This window comes from Rhinoderma darwinii, chromosome 1 (assembly GCF_050947455.1).
Source record: "Rhinoderma darwinii isolate aRhiDar2 chromosome 1, aRhiDar2.hap1, whole genome shotgun sequence".
NCBI lineage: Eukaryota > Metazoa > Chordata > Amphibia > Anura > Rhinodermatidae > Rhinoderma > Rhinoderma darwinii.
Genome location: NC_134687.1, coordinates 411637206 through 411660917, shown reverse-complemented (window position 1 = coordinate 411660917; position 23712 = coordinate 411637206).

The window sequence follows — 23712 nt, the reverse complement described above, 5'->3', positions numbered from 1 at the left end:
GTAAGAAGAACTGCAGACATAAGGTCATGTAACCTTTATGCTTGCAGGTCATTTACAGCACATACACAATACCGTTTTGTCAAGTTTTTTGCCACGATTCATGGCAAAAACTGCATTGTACTTTGGGCTGCCATGGGCCCCCAGGGGAGCCTTGGGCCCCGGGCGGCCCCCCAAAATGCCCTAATGATGATCTGCCATTGTGTGTACTACATTGGTCTTGTGTATCTCCCTCTTGTGTGATTTGTTGATCAAAATGAATGATCGTGGTTGCACCCCTTGTCCCAAGATGCAATCTACAAAATAGATCAAATGCAAAAACTTCAGCTATTTTAAAGAAGTAACAGGAAGAGTTATGAGCACGTCAGTTATATAATGTGGGTAGATATACATTAATAATAAACAATCATTATGTTCAATTGCATTGAGAGATACAAGTAAGCATTATTTATTATATATCTATAACTTACATATTTAACTTTCTCTAGTCTTTTCTGAATATAAATAACAAAAGCACCAGAGGGCGCTATACCACTTGATTAGAAAGTTGCAAAAAGAAAACATTTTCTAATAGTTTTCAAATGCAAGTGGAAAAACAGTATAACAATAAAAATGTTATTGCATTAGACTTAAAGGGCGTGTCCACTTTCTGAAAACTGATGACCTATCCACCGGATAGGTTATCGGTATATAATCGGTGCGGGTCCAATATCCGGACCCAGCACCAATCCGGCACTCCGGCTGCCTCACGATGTTGTCGGAAGGAGATGGCTCCGGTCAAAGAATAGCGGCCGAGCGGCAGTATATTGATCCAAGCTGTTGGGAGAAAGACACATTTATTCTGATTTACAAAAAAACAAAACAAAGGAGAACAGAGCTAAATAAAGTCTCATGCATACAACTCTGTACAAGTTCCTAGTTGTACGGAACTGTAATATAGCACCTATAGAAGTTTATGCATCAATACTGTATATGTCCATACGCCTCTAATTTCATATGGAGGCATACATACAGGGGTTGAATCTGGCTAGTTTTCCCATGTTCTCCAAAACTGGTTGTTAAAATAACAGCCAGTTCTGGGAAACGGGGAGAAGAATGTTGTGTATGACAATATTATATTCATGGGGCACAGTGTGTGGGACTATGAGGAGTTTCTCTTAGCATAGCAGGGGGGATGTGCTGCAAAAGCAAAGATGTCTGGACAGTAAGCTCTGCAGCTGCAAGACATAGCTGGACAAAGTCTTCATAAAAGTCTAGGATGAATGGAGAGGCGAACGTTAGCTAAAGGTTACAATCAGAGGTTACCTGTGAGTCACTGAATTTCATTATTTATTATGCCTTAGGGTCTCTTCACATCAGTCGACTGCGCTATTGATTCCGTCAAAACAACGGAACCCTGTCACGAAGGTGACAAACGGAAACCATTAGCTAGGTATCTGTCACCATTGAGTTCAATGGTGAGGGAAACGGAACCTAAGGTTTCAGTTTGCCTTTCCGTTGAGAGGTTAACCCGACGTTAACCTCAGATGGAACTCCTCAGCGTAAAGAAACGATGTGAACACAGCCTTATGCAGTATGCAGCAAAATTACGTCTAATAGCTTTCATGTTTGTGAAACAACAACTCTTAGCATACCCTTACCATTGATCAAGTCTAACTGGGAGCTGTAGTTTGACAAGCTACAATCGTTTGTATTTAGGAAATGCGGCAAAAAGCTGGGATGCCCCTTCTTGTATATTATAATTGTTTCATTTATTACAGTAGGAATAATTTTCAGAGGCACGCCACATCATGGGCACCCCGTACATTTTGTTAGCCATATTTTGTTAAAAAATTTAACCCCACCCCTGCATATAGAGTTTTTTTCTCTCAGATTTATACAAAATCTGATCAAAAAATAATGTGTCTTATTCCATCGGATTGCTTCTAAGGGAGAATATCTCCATGATAAAGTGCCATATGGAAACACTGTAAGTGATCCCATGGAGTGCCTAAAGCTCCATAGTTTGTTTAGGCTCTTTGTTGTGGGAGTCTTTTTAATGTTATATCCACTAGATATATTTTATAAAAAATCAGTAATGTGGTAGTTGCTATGGCATTCTATATCTGGCTTGCCACGGCAATCTGCTTCCGCCACGGAGCTCCATGCTATGGAGTGAATCCATCTCTGATCATAGCTCTCTTCAGAGGGTTGTATATCTTCATCTTCTCTTATGAGGGACAACAATAACCTGGATGGACGAGAGGCAGCAACGCTACCAATATTGCATGCCTAACAGGACATTGTGCTCCTACCACAACGCCAAAAAGTGAGCACAAAAACAAACGTATTATCACCACCTTCCAATTGTACGATAGCGCTCTATGTTGCGCCATTGTGTGTCTTTCTCTCAATGCTAAAGCTCCATAGTAGACAACTTGAGAGACTCCTTGTGCCACATACAACTGTGAAAAATTTCCAACCATGTCAGAATGTCTACTATAGGCACAAGTGTGCATGTAACTTTTTTTTACTGTTTACTTATTGAGCATAGTAAAAGTGGGATTGCAACTAAGACTTTTACATTACTCACTTGTAACCTTAAAGGGGTTATTCAGTGAATGCAATCATAGTGTCACGTTGAGTTCGTGGACCAACTGGGCCATACCGCCTTGGCGGTATGGCAGCTGGCCAACAGGGCGCAGGTTACAGTCTATAGTTTGTATAGGTACCTGTGGCAGCTCGGACAGTAGCAAGGCAGGCTCGGCTGGGACTAGGCAGCAGGTAGACGTCAGGCGTGGTGAAGCAGGACAAGCGTGGCATACAGCACAGCACAACTTCAGCTTAGCACGGCACTCGACCAGGATAACACGGGATACAGGTAACAGGATACAGGAGCAGGGAACACTGGGAACTGGGAGACACTAGGTGACCATTTGCATAGACAAACTTAGGGTACGACAACAACGCTCAGGTATGGGAGGAAGGGGCTGGTCCCTTCTTATAGTACAGGGTGCTATGGGCTAATTAAACATAAAAGTCCGGTGCGCGCGCTGCCGCTTTAAGAGCCTACGGGACCCGGCCGAGGTGAGCAGAAGTGAGCGCTGGCATCTCCTGAGGAGGAGACTGGGGCCAGCGCTCGCAGATCCATGGCTGTGGGCGCCAGGAGGTGAGTGAGCCTGACGGCCCTCGGCCATGGGCATGACACATAGCTCTTTGAATAGATAATGCAAAGTCTAAAAGTTTTGGAAATATAAGTGATTAAAACTTTCTCAGTGATGAGAACCTCTGGCGTGTCTCCAAGGTTTCCGAACATTTACATTTATAACATATTGACAGGTAATGCCATAAATGTCTGATGCGGAGGGTCGCACCTCATGTTTGAGTTTGGTTGAGCCGTTTCCATAACTCTCATAGACATTAATGGAATTAGCCATGCATCTCTCCATTTAATCTATGTCTGGATGTGGCAGCCAGCAGGCGCCTCTAGAGGAAAATACAGAACCAATTTGGCAATTCTGCATATTCTGCAAAAGTAAGTGTGAATAGTTGCTAACATTACCTCTGTATTCAGGAGGAACTTCTAAATGTAGAACTAATACTGACATAAAATACACTAATATAAATAAGGCCTTACTATAAAGTCAGCTTTATAGAGCGACTAGAAAACCACACACTTCTTTATAATATCACAAAGATGAGAAGAGTTGTGGTATCTGTCATCTGACATGATAGGAAATACTGAGGTGGGGTCTGTGCTATATGTCACATCTCCTCTTAACAGTCCCTCAGACTCCTGATGATACAACTTGCACTACACACAAACCAACATGATGTGGACTAACAGCAGAACCGTCCTTCCAGGCCTCCTACTACTTACACTTCTAATAGGTGAGGATGATTTTTATTATAATTTACTGGTAATGTTAAAATGTAATTCATAATATACGGCTAGGTAATAAATTATATATTTTATCAATTCCTACATAGAATTAGTGAAAATAATAATATAAGAAACAAGGACTTACAATGAATTATAAACAATAATCTTTCTTGTGTCTCCAGATGTGCAGTCAGATCCTCAGGTGTCTCAGGATCCTGATCTTTACGCTACAGAAGACCAAGATATCACCCTGAAATGTACTCACAAAATAACAAATTATAATCGCCTGTTCTGGTACAAGCAAATCCCTGAACATGAACTAGAGATCTGCGCTCATGGTGTGGGCACCGCTACTGTCCTCAACTCCAGATACTCAATGTCTATGGAGAGAAGTTCTCTCACTACCCAGCTTCATATAAAGAGTGTGAAGGGAGAAGACACAGCTGTGTATTACTGTGCAGTGGATGACACAGTGACACTGACACACTGCAGCTCTGTACAAGAATCGAGGACCCATAATATGGAATACAATTAGAACATATACAGTGAAGGAAATAAGTATTTGATCCCTTGCTGATTTTGTAAGTTTGCCCACTGTCAAAGACATGAACAGTCTAGAATTTTTAGGCTAGGTTAATTTTACCAGTAAGAGATAGATTATATAAAAAAAAAAACAGAAAATCACATTGTCAAAATTATATATATTTATTTGCATTGTGCACAGGGAAATAAGTATTTGATCCCTTTGGCAAACAAGACTACTTGGTGGCAAAACCCTTGTTGGCAAGCACAGCAGTCTGACGTTTTTTGTAGTTGATGATGAGGTTTGCACACATGTTAGATGGAATGTTGGCCCACTCCTCTTTGCAGATCATCTGTAAATCATTAAGATTTCGAGGCTGTCGCTTGGCAACTCGGATCTTCAGCTCCCTCCATAAGTTTTCGATGGGATTAAGGTCTGGAGACTAGCTGGGCCACTCCATGACCTTAATGTGCTTCTTTTTGAGCCACTCCTTTGTTGCCTTGGCTGTATGTTTCGGGTCATTGTCGTGCTGGAAGACCCAGCCATGAGCCATTTTTAATGTCCTGGTGGAGGGAAGGAGGTTGTCACTCAGGATTTGACGGTACATGGCTCCATCCATTCTCCCATTGATGTGGTGAAGTAGTCCTGTGCCCTTAGCAGAGAAACACCCCCAAAACATAATGTTTCCACCTCCATGCTTGACAGTGGGGACGGTGTTCTTTGGGTCATAGGCAGCATTTCTCTTCCTCCAAACACGGCGAGTAGAGTTAATGCCAAAGAGCTCAATTTTAGTCTCATCTGACCACAGCACCTTCTCCCAATCACTCTCAGAATCATCCAGATGTTCATTTGAAAACTTCAGACGGGCCTGTACATGTGCCTTCTTGAGCAGGGGGACCTTGCGGGCACTGCAGAATTTGAATCCATTACGGCGTAATGTGTTACCAATGGTTTTCTTGGTGACTATGGTCCCAGCTGCCTTGAGATCATTAACAAGTTCCCCCCGTGTAGTTTTCTGGCTGATCTCTCACCTTCATCAGGATCAAGGATACCCCACGAGGTGATATTTCGCATTGAGCCGCAGATCGATGTCGATTGACAGTCATTTTGTATGTCTTCCATTTTCTTACTATTGCACCAACAGTTGTCTCCTTCTCACCCAGCGTCTTACTTATGGTTTTGTAGCCCATTCCAGCCTTGTGCAGGTCTATGATCTTGTCCCTGACATTCTTAGAAAGCTCTTTGGTCTTGCCCATGTTGTAGAGGTTAGAGTCAGACTGATTAATTAAGTCTGTAGACAGGAGTCTTTTATACAGGTGACCATTTAAGACAGCTGTCTTTAATGCAGGCACCAAGTTGATTTGGAGCGTGTAACTGGTCTGGAGGAGGCTGAACTCTTAATGGTTGGTAGGGGATCAAATACTTATTTCTCTGTGCACAATGCAAATAAATATATATAATTTTGACTATGTGATTTTATTTATTTTTTATATAATCTATCTCTCACTGGTAAAATTAACCTAGCCTAAAAATTCTAGACTGTTCATGTCTTTGACAGTGGGCAAACTTACAAAATTAGCAAGGGATCAAATACTTATTTCCTTCACTGTATATGAACTGAGCAGAATAGGATTTCTTTAAAACATGTGCCCCGAGGTGCATTATTCCAAAAAACATAGACTACTGCATATATATGTATCAGACATGATACATGGATTTGTCTCCTATTTTTGGTGCGGATTGCGCACTAAAAATCCACTACAAATTACAATATACGATCATAAACATAGGTCTCACAGAACGGTTACCAGTGGGCTAGGTGTCCATAAATCTGAATTGCCACGTCCCAAATATTAAATAGAAAGTCCGCACTTATATATATATATATATACAAAGAAAGGATTCATATACTATTACCAGTATTTCAAAAAAGAAAAAAACACTATTTTATTAAAAAGCAACACTCATTAAAACAGAGAATTCTAATAAATAACTGTATATTTGCTACATACAGAACAGTAACACCTAAAAATTAGCAACAAAATTTTCCTGTGTAGAGGGCTAGTGCTCCGTATCAGGCGTAGCAACATTTATGAAATGTCACACTGAAAAATTTGTATAAAGTGCCAAAAGCAAGGACACTATATGAAGCAAAATAATTGCCAAAGACGGAAGGAACATGCATGCAAGGTAAGTCTATAGAGGAGTTGAAGCGATTGTGTAGGTACTACATACTGCTCAATGAATCATGTTTGTACACATATATATGCATTGTCATGTGGAGGGAGCGGCCCCTCACACTACAAAAAAGAGATAGTATCCCAGAAATATGTATATAGATGGATGTAGATTGAGTGACTTACCCGTACTATTCGTGTGTCCTGTATGCCCAGCAGATGCCCCGACACGCGTTTCGCTTGGTTAGCTTTATCAAGGGGTATGACGTTCTCTGTTTTAATGTTGTTATTTGATAAAATTGAGATTATTTCTACTCTTTGAAATACTGGTAATAGTATATGACTCCTTTCTTTGTGTATATAAATTACAATATAAGGCCTCATGCACACGGCCGTGCCCGTAATCACAGTCCGCGTCTGTGAGTACAGCCGGCCGGCAAAGCCCGCGGGCCGCAGGCTGCATTTTCGTGCCGTGATCCCATACAAAGTATGGGAGCACGGTCCGTAAAATCCGAAAAGTAGGACATGCTCCATAATTCCCGGCACGGTTCTACGGCACGGACACCCTTCCGTAGTGATACGGAAAGGTGTCCGTGGCCAATAGCACCGGGCGGGTCCGTAATTGTGTACCGTATTGCGGACCGTAATCACAGAGGTTTTTTGACAGTCGTGTGCATGAAGCCTAACTCATGTGAATGGGGTTTTCAAAACTCCATGCAGATTCAGCAGAAAAAAACCCTTTATGGAATTTAGGGAGCAATGCTGATTTTTATGTTACAGAATTGCCACACATTTCACCCTTTACAATGCAAGGGGTTAATTTGCTGTAAATCCCAAGCAAAACCTTTGACAGAGTTTTTTTTTAATTCAAACTAAGGCCCTGTTCACATATGTTGGATTTGACAATTTGCATTGCCGGCGGTCGGGCTGAGGACTTTCCAAAGCTTATGACGTCACCGTCCATGTGGACAGTGATGACAGGAATAGTGCCGGTGTTGCCAGGCAGACAGCTGTATACCATACTGTGGGATACATTTTATCTGAATTAAACAAAATCCATGGCATCAACCGGTCACTGCCTGTGCGCCATAGTTTAATTCACTGCAAATGACCTCAGTCCCAAAATCAGTTACCGTGTATAAGGTACAAACGTGAGCGTCACACTTTCCATTTCCCACCGCCGGTAATGGGGCTTTATGGAGCCTAGAAACTACTGATGGCGGCCCTGATGTCATGGACCCTCTAGGTAGGGTGACCAATGGTGTACGTTTACGTGAGGACATATTACCCCACATAGTGACTAAATAAGACCACCATACAGTTAGTGAATAATACATGGCCATCATAACATTCCCTGTTAAAAATTGATTATAGTGGGCAAAATCTGTCTACTACTTCTATGCCTTCTCCCAAAAATATACTGATGAAATTGACCCAAGTGTATACATTATGTGTGTTTGAAATAGGGCAATTAGATTGTGGACAGGGACTGATGTCCATGATGATGATCCCTGTACATTGCTGCAGAATATTGTGGCGCTATATAAGCAATGTGCAATAAATGAAACACTTGAACACATTAATTAGGAGGGGTTTCCAACATACAACGTTTAGCCATAACATTATTATCATACCTCCCAACTTTCAAGTATCACAAAGAGGGACAATTTTTTTATTTTAAGCCACACCTCTAATCCCACCCAATCCCCGCCCATACACACCCGATTCAGCTCACACAGTATCATGCTCCCATAGTGCCTCCCACACAGTATAATACCAAATAGCTGCTCCTACACAGTATAATGCCCTCTAGCTGCCACCATACATTATAATGCCTCATAGATGCACCCATACAGTATAAAGCCCACACATATTCTCCCATGCAGTCCATACAGATGCCCCCATGCAGTATAATGCTCAAACAATTTCCCCATACAGCATAACGCCCCCATACCTTCCCCCATACAGCATAACGCCCCCATAGCTTCCCCCATACAGCATAACGCCCCCATAGCTTCCCCCATACAGCATAATGCCCCCATAGCTGCCCCATACAGTATAATGCCCCCTTAGCTGCCCCTAGTTCCAGTGCCCTTGTAGATAGTGATACAGTGCCCATGTAGGTAGTGCCACAGTATATTGCCCTCTTGCTGCCACCATACAGTATAATGCCCCATACAGTATAAGGACAACACAAATGCCCCCATACAGTATAATGCCCACATAGATTCTCCCATGCTGTATAATGCCCACACAGATGCCCCCATGCAGTGTAATGCCCAAACAAATTCCCCCATACAACATAATGCCCCATAGCTGCCCCATGCAGCATAATGCCCCCATAGCTGCCCCATACAGTAAAATGCCCATACAGATGCCCCCATAGAGTATAATGCCCCCATAGCTGCCCCATATAGTATAATGCCCCATAAGTGCCTCATAAAGTATAAAGCCCCATAGCTGCCCCCATACAGCTTAAATCCCCCGACAGCATAATGCCTCAATAGCCTCCCCATACAGTATAATGACCCCATAGCTGCTCTATACAGTATAATGCCCCCTAGCTGCCCTTATACAGTATAATACCCCCAAAGCTGCCCCTAGTGCCAGTGCCCATATATAAAGTGCCAGTGCCCTCTCGATAGTGCCACAGTGCCCATGTAGATAGTGCTCCTATACAGTGCCACAGTTTCCATGTTGATAGTGCCACCACCATGTAGATAGTGCTACAACCACCCTGTAGACAGCGCCATTGAGACTCCCTCTAGAAGCGGAATCCCCAGCCAAAGCATAACCCGGGGATTCCGCTCCTAGAGGGAAACCCTGATGTTACTGTCCATATAAGGACAGTGACGTCAGTGGATACTCCTTGAGCGAATCCCCGTTGCCGACTCTGGCCCGGGGATTCCGCTCCAGGAGGAGCCACTGACGTCAATGTCCTGATCATCGACAATGGGGATTCCACTCAAGGAGTAGCCACTAATTCTGAAGCAGGAAACTATTAGCTCTCTGCTTCAGAATTAGTTCAGAGTGGAGGGAGCTTCTCCGCTCGCTGAAGACTCCCCAGCATCGTTGCCAACCTCCACTTCAGAAATTTCTGGACAACTGAGCTAAAAATCACTGACAGACCAAAAGCTTTACCGACACATTAGAAAATCAAGAGTAAGGCCACATGCACATGACCGTAGATTTCATCCGTAATTACAGACCCATTAATTTCTATGGCCGTAGAAACCTTCTGTAAAAAAAAGGACCTGTCCTATTTTTTTATTTCATGGGCCATGGTCCTATACTTTATAATGGGAACACGGTCCGCAAATGCGGATGACTGTCCGCAGACGACCGTGGCCGGCCGTGCCCGTAATCACAGATTGTAATTACGGGCACGGTCGTGTGCATGGGGCCTCAGTGATAATAAAGAGAATAACTAACACCTTTTATAAGTGATCACACGAGTGGGATAGTAAGAAGAAGAGTACGGGCACAAGTTGAATTAAAAAACGATTAAAGTAAGGGCCTGTTCACATCAGCGTTGGCTTTCCGTTCCAGGGTTCCGTCGGAGGTTTCCGTCGGGTGAACCCCGCAACGGAAAGTCAAACTGAAATCACAGCTTCCGTTTCAGTCACCATTGATATCAATGCTAATTGGCACACATTGCTAAACATTGCTAACTGTTTCCGTTCATCACCATTCCGGCAGGTTTCCGTTTTAGCAACGGAATCAATAGCGGAGTCAACTGCGCTACTGATTCCGTCAGAAAAACGGAAACCTGCTGGAATAGTGACAAACGGAAACTGTGGTTTCAGTTTGACTTTCCGTTGCGGGGTTCACCCGACGGAAACCTCCGACGGAACCCCGGAACGGAAAGCCAACGCTGATGTGAACAGGCCCTAAGGCTTCTTTCACACTAGCGTTTCTATACGTTTACCTCTCTTCCATCAGAGGAAGAGAGGATCAATACATTAAAGGGAAAGCGACGGTTTCGTTAGAATTACCATTGCTTTCAATGGTAAGTTTTTTGTATCAGTTGCTTTCCGTTTGTCTCCGTTCGCTAGGTTTCCGTTTTTTTTTAAACGGAAACAAAAGTGCAGTCTGCAGAACTTTTATTTCCATTCAAGAGAACGAAAACCTAGCGAATGGAGACAAACGGAAAGCAACTGATACAAAATAATCACCATTACATTAATTGTTAATTCTAATGGAACCGTTGCTTTCCGTGTAACGTATCGATTCTCTCTTCCTCTGACGTAAGAGAGATAAATGTATATTAATGCTAGTGTGAACGTAGCCTAATACAATTAAGATATTAATAAAATTAAAAAAAACAACCCTGCTTGGCTTTGAACTGGTGACCTTCCATAAGTAAGGCAGACAAGCTGACCACTGCACTAGAGAAGCTGTCTTAGCCAATGGCTGTGAAACAGTAGTAGTTGAGGGTTTATTCAATAACGACAGGTACTATTTCAGTCTATCCTGCTGGCAACGTCTGTCTGTCTGTCTGCTGCGTGTGGGTGGTGACTGGTCAGAGACTCACAGTCAGACTGGCTGCCGCTGCTGCGTGCACTGGGAGTGACTGTAAGACTCACCAGTCACAGCCCCGCTTGTAGCTTTCCCACGATAATTAAGCACAGGAAACCTACAAGCGCGTCTGTGACTATTGAGTCGGACACTCAATCCACCCGCACCCACCTGCCTGGTCTCTGGACCAGGTTACTCACACGTTACTGGTCCCGGTACCGACCCAATGACGATCTGTGTGTCTGTGACTGAGGTCACCCCAGTCAGAGACAGTTGGCAACCCTGCTCCCCGGACACAACGCTACTTTAAGCGCTGTGCTCGGGGAAGCCATTGACAGTACCATACCTCCCAACTTTTGAATTCGGAAAAGAGGGACATTTTAAGCCACGCCCCCTAACCACGCCAAATATCCCGCATGAACACATCAAATCACGGCCAGATGCTTCTGCAAATAACACGTGCAAATTCTCACTGCGGATCTCTAGACTGTCTGGATATCACAGATATTATGGATCCGGTTATAGCGTCTTTGTGTTACTTTTCCTATCTTGGGTATAACACTTGCTCATCACGGTGGCAGCAGCTTCAGGACAAACCAAAAGGCTGAGAACAATGAAAGTCAAGAGGGAGACCCTGTGGTTGATGACTTTTAAATTGACAGGTAGCAGAGATACATGATGGGGATTTTTTTTTCCAGCTGTGTAACTCTGCTACCGGTCAATGGAAAAATCATCCACCAGAGCCCCCCTGTAGATAGCTACAGATACAGCCCCCCTGTACATAGCACCAGACACAGCCCCCCTGTACATAGCTCCAGATACAGCCCCCCTGTACATAGCTCCACACACAGCCCCCCTGTAGATTGCTCCACACACAGCCCCCTGTAGATAGCTCCACACACAGCCCCCCTGTATATTGCTCCACACACAGCCCCCTGTAGATTGCTCAACACACAGCCATACAGCCCCCCTATAGATAGCTCCAGATACAGCCCCCCTGTACATAGCACCACACACAGCCCCCCTGTATATAGGTCCAGATACAGCCCCCTATAGATAGCTCCAGATACAGCCCCCCTGTAGATAGCGCCACACACAGCCCCCTGTACATAGCGCCACACACAGCCCCCCTGTAGATAGCTCCACACACAGCCCCCCTGTAGATAGCTCCAGATACAGCCCCTTGTACATAGTGCCACACACAGCCCCCCTGTATATAGCTCCAGATACAGCCCCCCTGTAGATAGCGCCACACACAGCCCCCTGTACATAGCGCCACACACAGCCCCCCTGTAGATAGCTCCATATATAGCCCCCTGTAGATAGCTCCAGACACAGCCCCCCTGTACATAGCGCCAGATACAGCCCCCCTGTACATAGCACCAGATACAGCGCTCTGTAGATAGCTCCACACACAGCCCGCCTGTAGATAGCTCCACACACAGCCCCCCTGTAGATAGCTCCACACACAGCCCCCCTGTAGATAGCGCCAGACACAGCCCCCTGTAGATAGCTCCAGACACAGCCCCCCTGTAGATAGCTCCAGACACAGCCCTCCTGTAGATAGTGCCAGATACAGCCCCCCTGTAGATAGCTCCAGACACAGCCCCCCTGTAGATAGCGCCAGACACAGCCCCCTGTAGATAGCCTCACACACAGCCCCCCTGTAGATAGCGCCAGATACAGCCCCCCTGTAAATAGCTCCACACACAGTCCCCCTGTAGGTGCCACATTGCCGCCAGAGCGGAGAGCGGTAGATGTAGCCGGCCCTACTGCTGCCACTCTCCGCTCTGCTTTTGACGTCACTCACCGTCCGGAGTCTTGCAGCGGCGTTCTGACTGGTGTCGATGCCGGCCCGGGAGTGGACCAGTCCAGTCACCTGACCAGTGAGGTCAGATGACAGGTCAGGTGACTGGACTGGTGCACTCCCGGGCCGGCATCGATCGCAGTGAGAACACAGCCGTAAGACTCCTGCCTTCTTCTGATCGCTGCTGCAGTCAGCAGCGATCAGCTGTTTGGATTCAGTGCCCAGCGGGACATTTTGCAGACCGCTGGGACGGCGGGACAGCGGTGAGAAACCGGGACTGTCCCGCCAGAAGCGGAACGGTTGGGAGGTATGCAGTATTATCCATATATGGACAGTGACGTCAGTGGCTAATCCCTGAGCGGAATCCCCATTGCCGAATCTGGCCGGGGATTAATGGACAGTACCGTCAAGGGCTTCCCCGAGCACAGCGCTTAAAGTAACACTGTGCCCGGGGAGCCTTTGGCGAGCGGAGGAGCTCCCTCTGCTCCTCCGCTATGAACTAATTTTGAAGCAGGGAGCTGATGGTTCCCTGCTTCAGAATTAGTTTGACAGCGGGACATACCTCCGGCCCCCTGGGAATCCGTGACTGTCCCGCTGAAAACGGGACGGTTGAGAGGTATGTTATTAGAACCTGCCTAATATTGTTTGTGTCCACTATATTCGGTCATAACAGCTCTAACCTGTCGAGGCATGAACTCCACAATACCTCTGAAGGTGTCCTGTAGATTTTGACTTTAAGAGACTGACTAAATAAAATAACTTGTACATTCACAGGCCATGTATTCAACATAAAATAATAAGAGACTGGAAACAGATTACCGTATTTTTCAAACAATAAGATGCACTTTTTAGCAAGAATAAATCTTACTAGTTCCTGTGTCTTATAGTCGGCAGTCAAGGGGCCCGGCTGCGCCAGACCCCCCTGACTGCTTCCATAACCCCTTCCTGACCCATGATGTGCAGGCAGTGGCGGATTAAGAAGACCATAGGCCCTGGGCTGTTACCCAAACTTGGGCCCCCCTTCTCCACCGCCACCCTGCCGCGCCGTAACTATTGCTAACACTACCTTTTTGCGCAAGCATTAACAAATGGGTGTTACGACTCCCCTTTCACAGGGCTGTGTCCCTACATACTGACAGAATCACACTGTGCAGGGACACATCCTCCTGACAAGGGGAATGAAAAGAAAAGTAGATCCGGAGTTTTGTATATAAAATATAACTTTTACTTGTTTCTCTTAAAAAGTTGCTCTAGAAAAAACATACATGTACAGTACAAACAATATATATAAAAAGTAGCAAGTGTACTGAATATTTGGTGCTCATTCATCCAGTATCGTGAGGTAATACGATATTAACAGCAGTTCATGCGTGTGTATAATGAATAGAAAGTGTTCATCAATTTTTATGTCTAGAGATCCTTTCTTGTAAGTAACCAACAGGTGCTAATAAATGACCAACAGATACAAGAGCATGGGGCTCAATGCCCCCCTACCCGTATGGATGTCATCCGTTTTCTCTGACAACCTTTAAAACTTGCTGTCCAGTGGCTCAGGAAAAGCTCTCCTTGTATATATAAAGGATCTCCTCTGTGAACTCTCGTAGTATAGATCAAGTCTCCCTTCAACGCGTTTCCTCACGGCCACATGATTCTTCAGGGGAGAGGGGCCATAACCAGCTAAATCAAAGTTTTCAGGAGTGCTGGAACAAATCGACATGCTGTATGTCTGCAGGCGTGCTTGCAGTGGCAAGAGATCGCTCAGATGTGTCTGTACTTTCTTATTTGGCGCCCGTTTCTTGGTGTCTGACGTCAGTAACAGGGATTTCCCTGTCCTCTATAAACCCAAAATAGTTCCTCCCCTTCCCCTAACACACCCCCATGACGTCAGTGGGCTTGTGCCAGTGGAGGAGCGATGAATGGTCTACATGGCAAAGGGCACTGATAGTATGTGCCGTCCGTGTGGAAACACCAGACATCGCTCCTTATGTAAAAGGGAACAGTAAGTCTTTCCTTCTCAGGGAAAGAGAAAGTAGATCTCGTCACACATCGGCGCTCTGATGTGCGCTGCTGTGGAGATATGTGTTCCCATGGAAACGAGACGCTAAGGGTATGTTCACACGCTAGCTGGCTTTTACGGCTGAAATGACAGCCTGTTTTCAGAAGAAAACAGCTGCCTCGTTTCAGCCGTAAATGCTCCTCCTCGTAATATACGAGGCGTCTGTGACGCTCGTATATCTTGAGCTGCTCTTCATTGAGTTCAATGAAGAACGGCTCAAATGACGTTGCAAAGAAGTGCCCTGCACTTCTTTGCCGAGGCAGTCAATTTACGCGTCGTCGTTTGACAGCTGTCAAACTACGACGCATAAATTACAGGTCGTCTGCACAATACGTCGGCAAACCCATTCAAATGAATGGGCAGATGTTTGCCGACGTATTGTAGCCCTATTTTCAGACGTAAAACGAGGCATAATACGCCTCGTTTACGTCTGAAAATAGGTTGTGTGAACCCAGCCTTAGACAGTCTCGTCTGGAGGAGAAACCCAGCTGCTGCTGTGGTTGCAGCATGAGTCTTCCAGCTGCTTTCCGTCTGAACCCACTGCACTAAGTCAGAGGTCGTGAGATCAGACCAATGTAGGGAATATCCCCTCATATATATATCAAGGGGGGAACATGACTGCACGTCCGGACATATGGTGATGAGGAGGGGGTTTATTAAGGTATACAAGGGAATCAGTGACTTTTAACCCTCGCAGTTCTGTACATTTTCAGGGATCCTTGTTAAGGAATCCGCTCAAATGGATTGAAAGTAGATCATGTGATCGTATTTAGTAGGGTATTTAGTGGCAATGAGTTATGTCATATGTAAAAAATTACGATGCATTTCTCAAGTTTTTGGCAAAAGCGAAGATATGGGTGATGAGGTGGGGGTTTATTAAGGTATACAAGGGAATCAGTGAATTTTAACCCTCACAGTTCTATCCAATTTTAGGAATCCTTGTTAAGGTGTCCGCTCTTATGGATTGAAAGTAGATCATGTGATCGTTATTTGAGTAGGATATTTAGTGGCAATGAGTTATGTCGTACATAAAAGATTACGATGCATATCTCGAGTTCTTGGCAGAGGCGAAGATATTCAAAAACAATTTTTATGATTATTTTTGAGATTACTTTCAATTTAGATAAAGCATGTATAATTGAGTTGTTCGTTTAGTCCGTGAGGTGTGACCGATCCTAATTTAAAAATCCATCTATATTCTTTTTGCAATAATATTTTGTCTATATTGTCCCCTCTAATGGATGGTTGTAATATCTCCAACACAGTAAATTTCAAGCATTTTGTTTCCCCTTTATGTTCAAGGTTAGAGATGAGCGAACCGGGACAACCAAACCCGGTTTCGGTCCGAACATCGGGAAAAGTTCGGTTCGCAGCGAATCCGAACTTCACCGGGTTCGGCCGAACCCGTTTTGACCGAACCCGGTCAAAAATATTATACAAATCGGCAGCCACTTGTCTCTATCAATCACTGATAGAGAAAAGAGGCTGCTGATTAAAAATAAAATAAAAAGCATTTCATACGTACCCGGTCGTTGTCTTGGTGACGAGTCCCTCTTCTTCCTCCAGTCCGACTGTTAGGGATCTGCCAGGTACTACGTCTAGGTATACTCCTGAGATTAATCAATCCACACCTGAGGCCAGACCTGTTAGACTGACACCGTCTCCCACCAACCAGGGTGGCAGGCTCAGGAGTGGGAGAGCCTATCGCGGCCTGGTCAGTCGGAGTTAGCTCCGCCCCCTGTCCTTTATTACCTGCCGTGTTCTCTTCCTCAGTGCTTGTAATTCTTCTGTATTCCTGGCCCCACTGCTGCTTGCTCCAGCCTGCTTCTGCCGTGCTTCTGCCTTGCTGCAGTTCTGCTTGACCTGCTTCGCTTTGCCCCTGGCTTTCTTCCTTCTCAGTGGTCACGTTGGTATACTCCACTTCATCCTGGTCCTGACTATTCATTCACCGCTCCGTTTCCTCGCGGCGTTCCGTGGGCTACTGCCCCTTCCCTTGCGTGTTCCCTGTTTGTTCTCCCGTGCACTTAGACAGCGTAGGGACCGCCGCCCAGTTGTACCCCGTCGCCTAGGGCGAGTCGTTGCAAGTAGGCAGGGACAGGGAGGTGGGTAGATTAGGGCTCACTTTCCCTTCACCTCCTTCCTGCCATTACATAATTACAAGCCCATACCTAGTCTACCATTCTCCTACGCTGACGCTATCATGGACCCCCTTGAGACCCTGACCCAGCAGATGCAGGGCCTCTCCCTACAGGTCCAGGCCCTGGCCCAGAGGGTCAACCAGGGTGATGCTGCCTTAGTAGTACCCCTCACCTCACCTCTAGAATCCGACCTCAAGTTACCTGAACGGTTCTCAGGGGACCGTAAGACGTTTCTCTCCTTCCGGGAGAGTTGCAGACTGTATTTCCGCCTAAAACCCCACGCGGGTGGGTATCATCATATCCCGACTCCAGGAAGGGCCCCAAGAGTGGGCCTTCTCCTTGGCTCCTGACGCCCCTGAACTTTCCTCTGTTGTTTCTCTGCCCTCGGACTCATTTACGACGAGACTGACAGGACTGCTTTAGCCGAGAGTCAGCTGGTGACCTTACGTCAGGGTAGGAGACCGGTTGAGGAATACTGTTCTGATTTTAGAAAGTGGTGCGTAGCTTCTCGGTGGAACGATCCGGCCCTAAGGTGCCAGTTTAGGTTAGGATTATCTGACGCCCTGAAGGATCTGCTGGTTAGCTACACCTCTTCTGACTCCCTTGACAAGGTTATGGCCCTAGCAGTACGACTTGACCGACGTCTCAGGGAACGTCAGCTTGAACGTTTCAATGTGCTCCCCTCTGACTTCCCTGCGATTCCCCCCGAGGTCCCGTCTCCTCGCCCCTCCACGGAGGACTCGGAGGTACCTATGCAACTCGGGGCCTCCATGTCCCCTCGACAACGTAGGGAGTTTCGCAGAATGAATGGTCTCTGCTTCTACTGTGGGGACGACAAGCATCTACTGAACACCTGTCCCAGGCGCAAGAATAAAAAGCCAGAAAACTTCCGCGCCTAAGTGATCATCGGGGAGGTCACTTGGGTGCACAGGTATTTCCTGTTAATGTGAAACGCAATAAAATTTTGCTTCCCTTTCAGGTCTCGTTTGCTGGCCGGTCTGCCACGGGCAGTGCTTTCGTGGATTCTGGCTCATCTGCTAATATCATGTCTGTGGAATTTGCTATGTCTCTAAAGATGCCTTTTATTGATTTACCTTATCCTATCCCTGTAGTAGGTATCGACTCAACCCCCCTTGCTAATGGTTATTTTACCCAGCATACTCCTGTTTTTGAACTCCTGGTTGGCTCCATGCATTTGGAGCAGTGCTCTGTACTGGTGATGCAGGGATTATCGTCTGATCTGGTATTAGGTCTTCCCTGGTTGCAGTTGCATAATCCCACATTTGATTGGAATACTGGGGAGCTTACCAAATGGGGTAATGAATGTCTTATGTCATGTCTTTCTGTTAACTCTATTTCTCCCCGGGACGAGGTAAACACGCTTCCGGAGTTTGTTCAGGACTTCGCCGATGTGTTTCCTAAGGAGGCCTCCGAGGTGTTGCCCCCCCATAGAGATTACGATTGCGCCATCGATTTGGTGCCTGGTGCCAAGCTTCCTAAGGGTAGGATATTTAATCTTTCATGTCCTGAACGTGAAGCTATGAGGGTGTATATCCAAGAATGCCTGGCCAAGGGTTTCATTCGCCCCTCGACTTCTCCTGTAGGTGCTGGCTTCTTCTTCGTGGGGAAGAAGGATGGTGGTCTTAGGCCATGCATTGATTATCGTAACCTGAATAAGGTCACCGTAAGGAACCAGTACCCTCTTCCTTTGATTCCGGATCTTTTTAATCAGGTTCAGGGAGCCCAATGGTTTTCTAAGTTCGATCTACGGGGGGCATATAACCTTATCCGTATCAAAGAGGGGGATGAGTGGAAAACTGCGTTCAACACACCCGAGGGTCATTTCGAATACCTGGTCATGCCCTTTGGGTTGTGTAATGCCCCTGCTGTCTTCCAGAATTTTATTAATGAAATCCTGAGAGATTACCTGGGTAATTTTCTTGTTGTGTACCTTGATGACATACTGGTGTTTTCCAAGGACTGGTCCTCCCACGTGGAGCATGTCAGGAAGGTGCTCCAGGTCCTTCGGGAGAATAATCTGTTTGCTAAGACTGAAAAATGTGTCTTTGGGGTACAGGAGATACCATTTTTAGGGCAAATCCTCACTCCTCATGAATTCCGCATGGACCCTGCCAAGGTTCAGGCTGTGGCGGAATGGGTCCGACCTGCCTCCCTTAAGGCATTACAGTGTTTTTTAGGGTTCGCCAACTATTACAGGAGATTTATTGCCAACTTCTCGGTCGTCGCTAAGCCTCTTACGGACCTTACTCGCAAGGGTGCTGATGTCCTCCATTGGCCCCCTGAGGCCGTCCAGGCCTTTGAGACCCTCAAGAAGTGCTTTATCTCGGCCCCCGTGCTGATTCAGCCCAACCAAGAGGAGCCATTTATTGTGGAGGTTGACGCATCCGAGGTGGGAGTGGGGGCCGTCTTGTCCCAGGGTACCAGCTCCCTCACCCATCTCCGCCCCTGTGCTTACTTCTCTAGGAAGTTTTCGCCCACGGAGAGTAACTATGATATTGGCAACCGCGAACTTCTAGCCATTAAATGGGCTTTTGAAGAGTGGCAGCACTTCCTGGAGGGGGCCAGACACCAGGTAACGGTCCTTACGGATCACAAGAATCTGGTTTTCCTAGAATCGGCCCGGAGGCTTAATCCTAGACAAGCTCGGTGGGCTCTATTCTTTACCAGATTTAATTTCTTGGTTACCTATAGGGCTGGGTCCAAGAATATTAAGGCTGATGCTCTGTCACGTAGTTTCATGGCCAATCCTCCTTCCGAGAAGGATCCTGCTTGTATTTTACCCCCTGGTATAATCGTTTCTGCCACGGATTCTGATTTAGCTTCTGATATTGCGGCTGATCAGGGTTCAGCTCCCGGGAACGTCCCTGGGGACAAACTGTTTGTTCCCCTGCAAAACCGGCTAAGGGTACTCAGGGAAAACCATGACTCCGCTCTATCTGGTCATCCTGGCATCTTGGGCACCAAACACCTCATTACCAGAAACTATTGGTGGCCTGGGTTGCCTAAAGACGTTAGGGCTTACGTCGCCGCTTGTGAGGTTTGCGCTAGGTCCAAAACCCCTAGGTCCCGACCTGCGGGCCTACTACGTTCCTTGCCCATTCCCCAGAGACCTTGGACCCATATCTCCATGGATTTTATCACCGATTTGCCCCCATCTCAGGGCAAGTCGGTGGTGTGGGTGGTAGTAGACCGCTTCAGCAAGATGTGCCACTTTGTGCCCCTTAAGAAGCTACCTAACGCCAAGACGTTAGCTTCTTTGTTTGTGAAACACCTCCTGCGTCTCCATGGGGCCCCAGTCAATATCATTTCTGACAGAGGGGTACAATTTGTTTCCTTATTTTGGAGAGCTTTTTGTAAAAAGTTGGAGATTGATCTGTCCTTCTCCTCCGCCTTCCATCCCGAAACTAATGGCCAAACGGAAAGGACTAACCAATCCCTGGAACAATATTTAAGGTGTTTCATCTCTGACTGTCAATTCGATTGGGTCTCATTGCTTCCCCTTGCTGAATTTTCCCTGAATAACCGGGTCAGTAACTCGTCAGGGGTCTCCCCGTTTTTCTGTAATTTCGGGTTTAACCCAAGGTTCTCCTCCGTTTCCCCTGGTTGTTCCAATAATCCTGAGGTAGAGGATGTTCATCGGGAACTGTGCACAGTCTGGGCCCAGGTTCAGAAGAACCTAGAGGCGTCCCAGAGCGCACAAAAGATTCAGGCTGATAGTAGACGTTCTGCTAACCCCCGGTTTGTCGTCGGGGATTTGGTCTGGTTGTCGTCCAGGAACTTGCGCCTTAAGGTCCCGTCCAGGAAGTTTGCTCCTCGATTTATTGGACCTTATAAGATCATTGAAGTCCTCAACCCTGTATCCTTCCGTCTGGAGCTGCCCCCATCCTTTCGCATACATGACGTCTTCCATGCCTCCCTCCTCAAACGCTGCTCCCCGTCCTGGTCCCCCTCGAGGAAACCTCCTGTTCCCACCCCTGAGGGGGTGGATTTCGAGGTGGCCAAGATTATGGACAGTAGGATGGTCCAGGGCTCCCTCCAGTACCTGGTCCATTGGAGAGGATACGGGCCGGAGGAGAGGACTTGGGTACCTGCCCGTGATGTTCACGCTGGGGTATTGATCAGGAGGTTCCACCTTCTCTTCCCTACTAAACCGGGTCCTCTTAGTAAGGGTCCGGTGGCCCCTCATAAAAGGGGGAGTACTGTTAGGGATCTGCCAGGTACTACGTCTAGGTATACTCCTGGGATTAATCAATCCACACCTGAGGCCAGACCTGTTAGACTGACACCGTCTCCCACCAACCAGGGTGGCAGGCTCAGGAGTGGGAGAGCCTATCGCGGCCTGGTCAGTGGGAGTTAGCTCCGCCCCCTGTCCTTTATTACCTGCCGTGTTCTCTTCCTCAGTGCTTGTAATTCTTCTGGATTCCTGGCCCCACTGCTGCTTGCTCCAGCCTGCTTCTGCCGTGCCTCTGCCTTGCTGCAGTTCTGCTTAACCTGCTTCGCTTTGCCCCTGGCTTGCTTCCTTCTCCGTGCTCACGTTGGTATACTCCACTTCATCCTGGTCCTGACTATTCATTCACCGCTCCGTTTCCTCGCGGCGTTCCGTGGGCTACTGCCCCTTCCCTTGCGTGTTCCCTATTTGTTCTCCCGTGCACTTAGACAGCGTAGGGACCGCCGCCCAGTTGTACCCCGTCGCCTAGGGAGGGTCGTTGCAAGTAGGCAGGGACAGGGCGGTGGGTAGATTAGGGCTCACTTTCCCTTCACCTCCTTCCTGCCATTACACCGACCTTCTTTTCTGACGCGGCAGCCTGTGATTGGCTGCAGAGGCCTCTGCAGCCTGTGATTGGCTGCAGAGGCCACGGCAGCCTGTGATTGGCTGCAGCGGTCACATGGGCTGTATCGTCATCCAGGAATGTCGGGCCGGATGTCGAGAGGGACGCGTCACCAAGGCAACGGCCAGGAGACCGGACTGGAGAAAGCAGAAAGTTCTCGGTAAGTATGAACATCTTTTTTTTTTACAGGTTACTCTATATTCTGATCGGAATTCACTGTCCAGGGTGCTGAAATAGTTACTGCCGATCAGTTAACTCTTTCAGCACCCTGGACAGTGACTATTTACTGACGTCGCCTAGCAACGCTGCCGTAATGACGGGTGCACACATGTAGCCACCCGTCATTACGGGGCCCCATGCACACGACCGTAAAAACACCCGTTATTACGGGTCGTAATTACGACCCGAAATAGCGGGCCCATAGACTTCTGTTAGCCACGGGTACCTTCCCGTTTTCTCACGGGAAGGTGCCCGTGCCGTTAAAAAGATAGAACATGTTCTATTTTTTTATTTTACGGGCCGTGCTCCTATACTTTATAATGGGAGCACGGCTCGGAAAAACGACCGGCTGCCCGTGGCCGGCCGTGCTCATCTCCTGAAATACTCTGTGCTGCCTTAAACTCTGTGGACAGGTCAGGATCCTGTTTCTTTTAAATGCTGCTAGGGAACCCGCTCGATTCACTATATAAGGCTGCGCTACAGTGCAGCATTTAAAAGAAACAGGATCCTGACCTGTCCACAGAGTTTAAGGCAGCACAGAGTATTTCAGGAGATGAGCGTGCAGATTCAGTGCTGCTGTGAACTCTGCTCTTACCATTACGTAGCTCTCAGTCTGTTACCTCTCCTCCACTCCTGTCCTCAATAACACCTTCACATGATTGGCAGCACAGAGTATTTCAGGAGAGGAGCGTGTGATTGCCTGCAGCCTGTGATTGGCTGCAGAGGCCGCTGCAGCCTGTGATTGGCTGCAGAGGCGGTCACGTGGGATGAAGCGTCATCCCTGGAGGCCGGCCTTCTGACGTCATCCTGAGGTGCGTGACCGCTACTACAGCCTGTGATTGGCTACAGCGGCGACATGGATGACACGTCATCGCTGGAGGCCGGACAGGAGGAATGTAAGTATGAACGTATTTAATTTTTTTTTTTATTACATTAAAATTGTATTTTCTGCGTGCCGAGCATGTACTGTCAAGGTTGCTGAAAGAGTTAGTGCAGCCCATTAACTCTATCAGCACCTTGGACAGTACCATGCTCGGCGCACGGAAATTACAGGTTCGGTCAGAACTAGTTCGGTCCGAAACGAACTTTTTTGTGAAATTCGGCGAACTAGCCGAACCGAACTTTTCATAAGTTCGCTCATCTCTATTCAAGGTGGACATGGCGGGATACAGGATTATCCCTTTTATTTATAATGTCCCCATGGTGTTCAAGAATTCTTTTCCTCCATTCTCTTGTGGTTTTACCCACATAATCTAGTGGGCAGGGGCAAGTTATTTTATAGATTACATTTTTGGAGCTACAGTTCGCAAATTTTTTTATGGGATAACTAATGCCCGTGAGGGCACTCGTGAAGGCTTTAACCACCTCCAGCAGTGTACATGCTTTACAATGTCCGCACTTGTAGCATCCATTGACCTTCCTGTCCAGCCAACATCCTTCTCTTTTTGTATTGGCAAGGTGACTATGAACGACAAGGTCTCCTATACTTCTACCCTTTCTGTACGTGATCTGTGCCTGGGAGGTTATGGCTTATTTAATATCACAATCTAGCTGAAGGATATTCC